This window comes from Protopterus annectens, chromosome 2.part1 (genome assembly GCF_019279795.1).
Source record: "Protopterus annectens isolate FY-2018-M chromosome 2.part1, PAN1.0, whole genome shotgun sequence".
In the NCBI taxonomy this organism is placed as follows: domain Eukaryota; kingdom Metazoa; phylum Chordata; order Ceratodontiformes; family Protopteridae; genus Protopterus; species Protopterus annectens.
Genome location: NC_056729.1, coordinates 768,604,530 through 768,617,224, shown reverse-complemented (window position 1 = coordinate 768,617,224; position 12,695 = coordinate 768,604,530).

The window sequence follows — 12,695 nt, the reverse complement described above, 5'->3', positions numbered from 1 at the left end:
GATACCCTTTCATGAGAATCCAATCAACAGGATAGCTTGGGACATGGTTGTTCAGGTGATGATGATGATGATGATGAAGCTCCTATCTCAGATATGAAAGTTATATGTATGTATCATAATGGTGGATTTGGCTTGGTAGCTCCATCGTCATCATCTACCTCACTTGGTAGATCTTTCTACTTACAGGCATATGCAGCTGTTGTGTTGCTGAATTTTTAGTTGAGCTCCTGCCTTGGTCAGGCTTTTGAGGTCTAGATTTTAGGCTTTTGATAATTATGGTCATGGATAAAGGGTAGAGACTATGACAGTCACAAAGAATTCTCATCATCAAGTTAAATAAGTACCTGTCGCTTGAGTCATACAAGCAATGATGATATAACTACTAGTTCATAGCTACATAACTTGAAGTACTTAGGATTCACGTCTTGATTTTGCAGAGACCGCCTGATCCAAAGGGATTTGGGATAGGATTGCTTGGAGGGGAGTGTGAAGAACTGTGCAATGAGTATGTGTCATGAAATTACAACTACATTTGTCAGCAAGGATATTGGCAATGGCTTTAGGGCTTAGGGGACCCACATTTGGCATAATGTTTAAGATATTTGTCTCCCTTCAATGCCTGTGTGGAGTTTGTAAGTTCTCATTCTGGGGTTCTTCCCAAAAACATGCTGGGTGTTTCCAGACTCACACAGTTTTCAGACTCATGCAAGAATGGAGTTGTGGGCAGTAACACAGAGTGTATGTTGATGGTGACTTTTTGGTGAAGACTTGTATAGACCAACCATCCACTTTGGTAATCAACTCTGGTGTGTAATATCCTCTAGACAAGAAAACACAGATCACAGACCTGTGTACCATGTCAGGACTAGCCACTTGATGGTGTAAAAACCAGCTTCAGGTGATTGAATCACATTTACTATTTTCACCAAGGACACATGTTAATGGAGGGAGGGGTCTATGTGCCCCTATTGGCCAGTGTGTGCTTTGCATAAAGCTCAACAACCCTAGTACAATTAACTTAGTACTAGTCAGTGTCCAGCTGCCCAGCTTGGGTTACTTGGGATAGCTCTGTTGAGTGAAAGCTGGATGTAAAACAAATCTACCTACGAAACATGAACTAAGGATTCCTACACCCAGTATAGGTTCATTGACAGGACACAGCTTGGAAGTGGATGACATGATGGCAAGGAGCAGGCTGGATATCATCTGTATCCAGGAGACAAGTTGCAAAGGCATTTGAATTGGAATCTAGAGATTGTCACCCAGGCAGATGACAGACTAGAAATGGTGTTGAAAGTATGTTAAGGGAGAGGCTTCAGAAGAAAGTGAGGGGTGTCATCAGAATTAGTGACAGACTCACAGTAGTCAGACTCCAGTGTAAGCATAAAGCAGTATATATAATCTCAACTTATGCCCCCTGCAAGGTTGTGATAGTGAGGAAAAGAGTACATTCACACAGCAGTTGCAGGATCTAATAGATAAAGCAGGACAGCATGAACTGGTGTTGATAATGAGAGACCTAAATGCACTATTGGTTTAGACAGTACAGGACTGCCTACATTCACATGGGTGGAGCAATAGGAAAAAACAAAAGAAGGGCCATTCTAGACTTCTGTCTGGCAAATGGCTTGATGGTGGTCAATACACATTTCAGTAAGAGAGACAGTCAAAAGATCACATACAAGGGAGGCCAACATGCAACCTAGGTAGACTGCCTACTCTTAGTAATGAAAGGGCACTGGGGAAGAAGTGGTGGCTGCAAAGTCATCCCCAGTAAAACAGTCAGCCCAAACCTATAGTTGCCACAATTGGGTGCAAGCAGTGGTCAGAGAAAGCTCATTTGTATGTAAAGTGAACAGATACTAGGTTCAAAAACAGTAAGCTGACTGGAGAGAAAGCACAACAGCTCAAGGAATTACTCAGAGACCTAGCACCTCAAGAAGAGGAAATAGGTGGAGTTGAAGAAAAATGGCAGCACCTCAAAACAGCATTTGTGAGGACCATAGAACAGATATGCAGCCGAGCCATGTATGGAAATAAAGTGCATAAGGAATGCTGGTGCTGGAATGCAGACATGCAGTTAATCATGAAAAGAAAGATGTGCAGAAAAAAGAGGCAGATAGAAATGTTGTACCAGACTAAGAAGGAATACTGGTTGGCTAACAGGTCAGTTGCAGCAGTAAAAAACAAGGTATGTGAATGTGAAGCACTCTACCAGCTTCTGGAAAGTGACTCAGCAGATGGCACAAAGAAACTTTATCAGGTTGCAAGGCAGAGAAATAAAGAAGATAGTTATTAGACACTCTTCATAAAGGATGTCAGCAACAACCTGCTCACCATCTCATAAGACATCAAAGACAAATGGAAGAAGTACTTCAAGCAGCTTCTAAATGGAGAAATACCCACAGACGCTGCACTGCCCCAGACCCAACCTATGGTGAAGAAGAAGAAGAAGAAGAAAAGAAGAAGAAGAGTAGCCCACCCTAGAAGAAGTAAGAACAGCACTAAGGAAAATGAAGTCATGGAAAGTAGCAGGCTCAAATGAGGTCATGTCAGATATGATCAAGTTGTTGGGTGAGTTAAGAGAGCAATGGCTCCAGAGGCTACTTATAGCAGTTTGGAAAGAAAGGTTTATCCCAGATGGCTGACAAATAAGCATTCTAGTACCAGTGTACAAGAATAAAGGTGAAATTTACAACTGTGGACAGCATAGCGGCATCAAACTTTTGTCACAATGCATGAAAGTTGTGAACAGGATGATTGATACACAAATACACAGAGTAATACAAAGTAATATAGAAGATGAGGAGTTCAGGTTCAGATCAGGATGCAGCACAACTGTCCCAATATTTGCAGTCAGATAGATAAGGAAGTGGAGATGAGGAAACAGTCCATCTGGGCATTCCTAGACTTGGAGAAAGCACATTACAAGGTCCCAAGAAAGCTAATTTGGGCAGTCCTTTGATGGTTCATAGTTATAGAAGCATTACTAGATTAGTGCAGGCTATGTACAAGTAGGAACAATAAAACCAAGAAAGTTTGTTAAGTACAACAAAGCTTTCAAGTCCTCATGACTCTTCAGTGTTAATAAAACCAGATAAAACACTTAATTTAAATAGCAAATCACAATTAACAGCCAGCCTATAAAAATTCAAGTTAAATCACATGACAGAAAAAAAATCACTTAATTCATATAAAACTAATATACTGTTTTGAAACCAATAAATATATATACAATATATAAATAAGACCTAGAATTTGGGTGACATACTGCAAGTTTGCCTCGCTTTTAACAATGGTTTCACACTAGTCAGGATATTAAGACCAGGTGGATGGTCTGCCCTGAAATAGTCGATCCATTTATACTCCTCAATTTCTGTTCTATTAACTTTATCACCTCCTCTCCTACTAGGAAAAATCTTCTGTAAAGCTCTGAATTTAAAATTATGCTCATTTCCATATAATAAAATATTTTTATATAATACATTTGAATCAATTTTCCTACAAATTTCAGACAAATTCAAATATATCCTATATTTTAACTTCTGGTTGTTTTTTTTTCCAGTGTAGAAACAACAACATTTTTCACAATTAGCTAAACAGACCACATTCAGAATTACAGAGGGGTTCCCAGTGAGAGTAGATGAGCATCAGGGTTCAGTTGACAACACACTGCTGTTCATACTGGTGATGGACTACATTAGCAAACAGGTTGGAGGCAACATATCGAGAATGCTGCTGCATACAGACAATATGGCATCACAAGCAGACTCAGAACATGAACTTCGACAAATGGTAGGTATATGGAATGCAAAGCTGAAGGTACGTGGGATAAAACTCAGTACAGGTAGGACAGTTGTAATGGCAGAAAAACGGGGAAATCAGAAGAGGCTGAAAGCTGAGACAGAGGGGAAATATTGGAACAGGTTAACAGCTGAATGAGGAGGTCAGAGGTGGAACTGGAGGGGCTGTAGCCAACTGGCACAGATTATCAGGGATAGTGTGTGGCAGAAGAATGCCAAAGCCATTAAAAAGTAAGGTATATAAAACAGTGGTATGATTACAACCACTGTATTGTACAGAAACCTGGCAGTGATGGCAGAGCAGTTGAGGAAGCTAGATATGGTGGAGATGAAGTGCCTGAGACCAGTGGTAAGATGCATGATTTGGGAAAGAAGAAGAAGAAGAAATATGGACATCAATGCTGAAGCCCATGTAGCTCCAACTGCACAGAAGCAGAAACCAATCTGGTATAGAAGCTTTGGGACAGACAGGAAGAAGGCAACAGAAACAATGGCATCCAGTAAAGAGATGGATGGATTTTGTGAGAGAAGACATATGACAATCAGGCAAGACTGTCGACAAAGGTAGGAAAGTAGCACAGAATTGAGAAAGAGATGGCATAAATTGACACAACACCCTGACTCTTTGTAGAAAATGGAAAAAAAAGGGGTCTGATGATGATGATGATTTGGCATTGGAGTAGGAGAAACTATTACACACACTCTGTGCAGTAATGTATTTTACTTCTAAGTTTACTAGTATAACTAAAGAAAGCCTTGTAATTATCTTTATTGTTACTAGTGAGCTTAACTTCATAACTAGCTGTATACTTTTTATGGTACTGTTTAGGGTTTGCAAAATTATCTCCCTTTGGTTAGTGTTGTCACCTCACAGCAAGGGGTTCTCCGGTTCGATCCTCGGCTGGGGTGCCTTCTGTACGGAGTCTGCATGTCCTCCCTGTGGTTGCGTGGGTTTCCTCCGGGTACTCCGGTTTCCTCCCACATCCCAAAAGACATGCTGTAGATGGATTGGACACTCTAAATTGGCCCTAGGTGTGAGTGTGTGCATGTGTGTGCCTTCTGTGGAAGGTTGGGTGCCGGGCTGGCAACTCGATACCGTAAAACTCCACTGCCAATCATGAGTGGGCAGGTGATCCGCTGTGGCGACCCCTAACCGGGAAAAAGCCAAAAGAAGAAGAAGACACTGAATGAAATGAGATTTATTATAGATAGCTAGAATCTTTTTTTTTTTGAATAAGCAAGATTTCCACCATACACGTTTACTTTCAGACTCACTGTTGTGCTTAAAGTAGATGGGAACAGATGCCAAAATACAGCTATCTAAAAGGGAGTATAATTTAAATGAGTGTATAGTAGCAGCAACTTTGGGTTTGGGTGCAGTTATACTAGTTATGATTATCAAGGACAGTGGATATTAAGCAATTTTTAAGTAATCCCTAAGTATCAAGAAATTTTTGTGGATTATAAATAAGTTTAAAGGAAGAACACAGCCAGACGAGGAGGAAGTATCATGAAGATCAGTTTGGGATGAGGATTGTTAAGTCTGCAGTTACTTCTTTTGTTTGAGACTTTTGCCACTGAAAAGGATGAATGAACTAGATAAGTTTCCAAGAAATGAGAGGATTTTTCTTTTGAACATCCACGCTGTGGAAACACCACTTAGATATACAGTACTGGTTACTGTCTAAACTGCAGCAAAATCTGCATAGCCATTAACAAAAAGCTAAAACATTGCTGTAAAGTAAAGGTATTGTTGAAAACTGTCATAAAGTAAGTTGAATTTATGTTGCAATAAAGGTCTCCCACTAAAGAGATCTGGAGTAGTAAAAGCATGAAATAAATGAAGTCACTGCTGACATAACAGGGATATGTTGGTGTGGATAAGAAAAGATGTTTAGCACCTGTGGTGGAAAGGGGACTATTTGTTCTAAGGAATTGGCATTTACAAAACCAAACAATAGTGTTCAGGCATATTTATTGTTTGTAGTACTTCTCAACTGGTAGATGGAGGGGGTAGTCATTGCCTTCCTTAAGAAGAGCATTTGGATTGGATCTATATTATGTCCTCGAAGAGGCATTCCAATGAAAGCCTCTTCATCAACCCTTAAACGGCGAAAGCAGAAAACACCGAATGTTATCATCAGTGATTTCTTTCCCTTGGTAAGATATCGCTTGCCCTCAAAACAAAAACACATCACTACAAACATAACAAAGTGAGGGCTTCACCCCCGCATCCCCCCCATCATGGGGGGCTGTGCCATCCACACTCCCCCTAACTAAATATACCAACTCTGAGATCACATTACAGTGGGGGGAAAGGTAAACTAACAAGGATGGCCTCTTCAAGGATATAATATAGACCATTTGGATTAGTGGTTAGCTTTTCATTCTAATTTAGGTATACAGGATGCTATGACAGGCTCATGCATGTGTATCACTCACAGGCAATGATGTAGTACTTGTTTTTTAGAGTCACCTAGGACTTCAGTAAGTTTGTTTTATGCACCCTATTTTTGGCTTTCCATAGCTGATTATTAGCTGCCACCAGTTCCTCTCATTGTTCAATGGCTGTGCCATACCTAACTGAGCCTCTCCCAGACTGTGTGTGTGTGTGTGCGTGTGTGTGTGTGTGTGTGTGTGTGTGTGTGTGTGTGTGTGTGTGTGTGTGTGTGTGTGTGTGTGTGTGCAGTAGACTTCAGTACTGAACCATCTCTCACTTCCACAAGGGACTGAAGACAGCAGGATACCATACCAACCCTTGTGGTTGTTTCCCCTGGCATCCACTAGGAATGTGAATTGCTCCAGTGTGCCCAGAGTGAATGCACCACCATAAATCTCTCCCAGGATGGGTTCACCCATTCTTTCCAGCCAGATCTTCAGATGCCAGAGCTGCTAACTGAAACATGGTTACCTAGGCCATAGTCAGGGCTTTATCCCTCTTTGCCATGGCATTGGTAGGTTGGGTGCTGGGCTGGCAACTCAACACTGTCAAACTCCACTGCCAATCATGATCCACTGTGGTGACCCCTAACCAGGAAAAAGCCAAAAGAAGAAGAAGAAGAAGCCATGGCACTGGTAATATTACACAGGATTTGAAGCATGATGATAGGATTACAAATAAAATATGGAGAGTCTCCCACTGCAAGCAAACTTGAAGGCAACTGGGAATCAGAGTTAGCATCTGGGACAGTTTCTGCAAAATGGTTGACCTGTGGAATGTTTGAATCACTTTCTGGGACAGAATCAGACTTTTGAACACATTCTGGCCTAGAAACAGTGTCCAACTCATTCTTTGATTTAGAGTTTGCATCACAGATACAATATTGTGATTGCAATGCTGATGATGGTTCTGGTACAGGAAGAAGATGTTTGTGATTGCTCCAATACGCCACTCCTTTGGAATCTACCATGTAAGATCTCAACTCTGCACAGAGGAAATAGGTAAAATAGTTCTAGTTTGCCTAGAAAGCAGTCTTTGAGCAGGTGAGCCAAGAATATCATCACGGGGTATGTGTCTGAGATTAAGTAAATTCAAGAATACATTGGTATTGTCACGCTTTGACTTTTTAAATAACTGCTTTGCACTCTGTACTGCTTGTTCAGCTAGACCATTGCACTGAGGATATTCAGGACTACTAGTGATATATACAAAGTCCCATTACTTTGCAAATTTCTGAAACAACTGGCTAGTGAATTGAGTACCATTATCTGAAAAAAGATTGTGTGGACTACCATGAATTGAGAAATGACGTTTCAACTTACTAATTAGAATAGATGAGGATAATTCTAATTATCCTCATCCATCCTAATCTGTCTAATCCTAATCTGCCACTACCACACCAGAACTATTCTCTTCACATATTATATATACTTACAATCCTGTGAATCCATAGCTACACCACTGAGCACACTTAAAAAGCAAACTTTCTTCTCAATTTTGCCCCCCCCCATTTTACTTTTTATTTCACTGGTGACCCCAACTCTTTCCTCCTCATTTCCTTCTCTCCACTCTCTCTCTGACCTTACCACCTCTCCTTCCACTCCACCCTCTCTAACTGACACAACTGCCACTCTTTGCCATTCCCTGTCTCTTCAGTTATGTCTTCACTCTTCGCTACACTCCACTTACTGTTCTTCCATTTTGTTCCACCAACTCTACCTCTATCATTTTGTTGTTGTACATGCACAGAATACATATTTTTAATGATTTCTATAATGCATTAATGTTGTTACTCACATGTCTCTTTCTCTTGCCCTTTTTAATATTCCTAAACTTGCAATGTAACTTGGTATGGTTATGATACATGAGTATTATTTTTTGGCATTATCCTTTTTATCTTGTGTTTGTGGAGCTTTGTTGATACTTTTAATGATTATCTGCAAGGTATTAATGTTGTTATTCACATGTCTTTTTATCTTGCCCTTTTTTATGTTTTTAAAGTTGCAATGTATCTTGGTTTTGTTATGCTATATGTATGTTATTTTTTGGCATCATCTTTTTTATCATGTGTTTGTGGAGCTTTTCTCCTCGGGTCTCCACTGAAAATGGGCCCCCAGCCCAGTGGACTAACCTGGTTAACAAAGGACAAATAAATAAAATAAATAAATAAATAAGTTTAGTAGTAGATCAATCTCAAACCAATTTGAATAAGAGTCTACCAAAAGTAAGTAGTGTTGATTGTTCCATTTAAAGATGTCAGTTGCTACAGCAGACCAAAGTAGTTTAGGAATTGGACTTAGCTGAAGCGGTTCTTGTTGCAAATGTGGTCTAGTACTATTGCATACTGAATAAGAAGAAAGAACTCTATCAATGTCTTTTGAAAATGTAGGCCAAAATAACAATTCTCTGGCTCTTCTCTTAATGGATGTGGATCATGGGTGATCACAATGCAAAATTTGAAAATATTCTTGTTGAAATGAAATCGGAACAACAATTTTAGGACCTTTGAAAATAATGCCATCTTCCATCAACAATTCATCTCTGTAAGGAAAATACTTTTGCACCTCAGGTAAAACACTAAATTGCTTTAACAGCCATCTGACATTAATATAATGATTAAGCTTCTGTGAAATTGGATCAGTCTGAGTGTGATCTCTTAACTTATCAAGTCTAGTGGTGGAAAAAGTATGCACTGACATCACATCAAAGTCAAAGGTCTCTGTATCAAGCTGTTCTGTTGTATTTCTAGGAGATGTGGATAAAGTATCAGCCAGATAAAGCACCTTGTCTTTAGTGTAAACCAATTTGAAATTATACTTTTGCAATTTGAATCTTTGTAATCTGATTGGAGCAGAATGCATAGGCTTCTTTAGAATAGTGACTAGAGGTTGATGATCAGTTTCATTCTGAATAGCTCAACCATAAATATAATCATGAAATTTGGAACACAAATACTATTGCCAAAAGTTCTTTCTCAGTTTGAGCATATTGCATCCCAGTTTGGGTTAGTGTTCTAGATGCATAGGCTACTGCTCTGCTCTCTTGACATATGACTGCACCTAGGCCAAATTTTGAAGCATCACAGGAAAGAATAACTGGTTTGTTCACCGCATAGCATCTTAACATAGGTGGGGTGGCAATTTTCTGCTTAATGTCTTCAAATGCCTTCTGATGATGTTCCAACCATGACCATGCAACATTTTTGCATGTTAGCTCTCTTAAAGATGCTGTTACTTCACTGAAGTCTGGTATAAATTTGCCTAAATAGTTGATCATGCCAAGAAAACACTGTAAACTTTGTACATTTCTAGAATAGCTGCTTGCTTGGTCGGAGCAGGTCTCAAGCCTGCAGTTGTAAACGAATGACCCATGTACATAACTTCTGGAAGTCTGAATTTGCACTTCAGAAGACTGAGCTTTACTTTTACTTTACATGCTCTGTCTAGAACTTTTTTGAGGTTTCTGTCATGCTCTGCTTCACCATTGCCTCGAACCAATAAGTTGTCTACTATTTTGGCACAAGGATAACCTGAAAAAATGTGTTCTACTGCATGCTGAAAAACTTCACTTGCAGAATTTACTCCAAATGACATCCTTAGAATCTGTATCTCCCAAACAGAGTACCAAAAGTAGTTAGAAATGAGGATTTGTGATCCAGCATCACTTGCCAAAATGAAATCTTTCCATTCAAAACAGAAAATACAGTGGCAATCGGTATTAGAGCTGCATCTTCTTCAATTATGCACATCAGATGATACGGTCTTTTTAATGCTTTATTCAAATCTCTTGGGTCAATGCATATTCTGATTTCATCTTAGTCTTTCTTGTGAGTGGCTACCATGGATGATACTCATTCAGTTGGTTTTGTTACTGGACAAATCACATCTTGCTGCACAATTTTAACCAAATGAACTTTTATTTTATAGCTATCTGAACTCTTCTTGCTGGTCTGACTACTGGAGTGATCTCTGGGCCTAACATCATGGAAAACACAACTGGAAACTTGCCCAATTGTTCATCAAAAACATCCGCATACTCTGAAACAATGGCTTTGGAAAAACTGGAACTTGGAACTGCACTTACATGATGAACCTATTTAGCAAAAGAAAGCAGATTCATTCTTAAACTATTTTTGAGACCCAGTAAAGATTGCACTGGCCTTCAGACTACATAGAATAACAAGTTGTAACAGTACTCAGCCAAATAAAATGAAAGTATCACCGAACCCTCTGTTTGAATTTCTTCACCTCCATAAGCAACAAGTCTCGCACTACTGGTTACATTGAGTTGTTTGCTAGTTCTCACTTTTGTAGATGTGTAGACTGATATAACATTACACTTTGACCCAGTGTCTACTTTGAGCTCTGTGTATTTTCCATTAATCCAGACTGTACAAAACACTTCACTTCTTGTCAATAAGTTTACTGCATCAACTCTTTCACCAAGCACTGATGCACTATCTACATAGAAAGCTGACTGTTACTGCTCTATTTGATCAACTTGCTTTTTTGTGTGACCGATCTTTACAACTGCATGAGGCTTACTTGATTTGCAAAACTTTTGGACATGGTTCCATTTCTTACACTTGTGAGATTGCTGACCAAATGCTAAGCACTTCCCACTTTTAGAATCATGAATTGCACCACAATTGCAACAGTTAACAATAAAGCTAGATTTGAGTTTTGCTGATGCACGTTTGTGTTGTACTGAGCTGGTACTGGAGCATGCACTTTTCCTGGAATTTTCTAGAAAACATCATGGCTCTTTTGGAAATCCTGTAGCTGCCATGTTCTTAGGCCTGTTCTTGTTTGTCACATGTTGTATGCTGTCCACATGTGCTCTGGAGACAACTGAATCCATGCTTTTGTCACTTGCAAGCATACTTTTATGTTTTTCTGTCACCTCATGGATTTGACAAACCTCTATGGCTTTGCTCAATGTTAAATCACTGTCACGAAGTAAAGTCTTTCTCACAGCAACACTATTAATATCACATACAAGCCTGTCCTTTATCATCTTATCTTTTAGATCACCAAACCGATATGTCTTAGCTCTGTTTCTCAAGTCAGTTATATAAGCTGCAATTGTTTCCCTTAGTTTCTGATCTCTTGTGTAAAACAAATGCCTCTCTAATGTACCATTTGTATAGGGGTTGCACATCTCTCTAAATTTGCACTTCAAACACTCAGAGTCTTCCCTTGATTCAGCTTGTACAACAACATGACGGTCTGCACCTTCTAATTCATATACCTTTGGTGCATACACAAATGAGGGCTCTCTTTCAATGGCCTCTGACCCTGCTAGGTTTAGCAAAATGAATGCCCTGGTATTTGCATATCTAGCTGCATAAGCTCCTTGTATGAAAATATTGTACTCTTGCTCAAATATTCTCCAGTTCTCTGTATCATTCTGATCAAACACAAGCAGTAGGGGTTCTCGACATCCATCTGCCATATTAACACATACCAGTGAAGTTTTTTTTTTTTTTGCAAATAAACATGTATATACACACATACACATATGCAGAAGTTTCTGGCATAAACAGAACTTGCACAATGCCTTCATGCTCTGAACTTATATTCTCGTTGGTTGGAATTATGCGAATGAATGAACTTGTAGCACTTTCAAATAATTGGACTTTGCAAAATAAACTTCTCTGGCTTTTTGATACTTTACTAAACTTTGTGAAATAACTTTTCAATACTTTACTGAACTTCACGAAATAACTTTTTGATACTTTACTGAAATTTGCGAAATAACTTTTCAATGCTTTTGAAATATTATTGGTAAAGGCAGAAATGCTAAAGTAATTTATCATCACTTGTGAATCTAATCAGTAAAGGCAGAAATGCTACAGTCATGCACCATCACTTGTTAAAGTCATCACTTTAAGAAACATTTGAGAACTTTACAATGTGACTGAATAACTCATGATCACTGTAATACCCTTATAATGTCGTCTTTTGCAAGAAACACCTCTTATCAGTGTAGGAAACATGTCAAGCAACTGCACAATGCGAATAAATCAAACATCTGTTGCCCAAGACTCAATAACTTTTGAACTACTTCTATTTTGTGAATAACTGCATTCAGCACACTAAAATGCCCCCAAAATGGTGGTACCTTGCTAGGAAACTCTTTACAGTACAAGAAGCACTTTGTAATATCGTCACTTTGTGAATAGACACATCTAGCAGAAGAACTTTTCGAAATAGGTATACTTTGAATGGATTGCTTGAAATAGTTGCACTTTGCACAGAATGCACTCTTCAAAATACATGCATAGCAATAAGCACACACTGAAAGCCCTTTCACACACTCTAAGATATTTCAAATAACTTTAGTTATGCCCTTGATAGAACACAAAGTTGTAGTTATGCCCAGACACAGCACTTAGCCCAAACACATGCAGTCGCCTTGCTTTATTTTGCTTAATGTGCCCTTTTCTTTTC